This window comes from Hippocampus comes, unplaced genomic scaffold (genome assembly GCF_001891065.2).
Source record: "Hippocampus comes isolate QL1 unplaced genomic scaffold, H_comes_QL1_v1.1 scaffold127, whole genome shotgun sequence".
NCBI lineage: Eukaryota > Metazoa > Chordata > Actinopteri > Syngnathiformes > Syngnathidae > Hippocampus > Hippocampus comes.
The window spans coordinates 383,065-383,811 of NW_017805500.1; positions in this window are offsets into that span (position 1 = coordinate 383,065).

Below are 747 nucleotides of genomic sequence, written 5' to 3' on the forward strand. Positions count from 1 at the left end.
TATCCCTCTCTGCATCCAAGTGCATTGTGGGCCATTTACTCCAGATGGGCCGCGCGGCTCGAGTTACAGCCGCATTTTTCAGCCCACCAAAATCTACCCTCCCCTCCCTTGTTCTCCTCCTTCCTCCATATCTCTCGCACACGTTTATCCACAGAGGCCCACCAGGGGAGACAGTGCGCCGCCTGTGCTACCGGGCATTAGCGCAATGAGATTATGGTTACGCGCCGTCTGGACTGGCGAGTTGGGAAAGGTGAGGAAGGGAAGGGCGTTGTGCGGGCAAAAGTATTGGGACACACCTGTCACTCAATGAGTCCATGTCAGGAATAGGGATGGTCTTAGAAATGGCCAAACAACTCTTAAAATGAGTTGCCTTCGTTTTATGTCGTCGTCGCACACGCTGCAAACAGGTGTGTGATAATAGCTTAACCCGTTCATTCTTGTTTTAGTTCACTTTATTTTTTAGACAAACCAAACTCGGTTCAGTTCTTCTCTCTTTTCTTTAGTTAGATTAATATGAAAAATCAAATAAAATAATAAAATAATAAAATCGTTGTGTCATGGTGGTGTACAACTTGTAAATTGCATTTGACTCCCAAAAGCTACAGGAGGCGGTGTCTCCTCTCCCGGGCTTGGCTGGCCACCAGCTTGTGTTCCTGCCTGCGTGCAGGGCCCGCGATGCGCGTACAGTATTAAGAAACGATTAGTGGAGATTAAAGCTCTGCTCTGGAGTGTGCGCCCGCGTGCGTG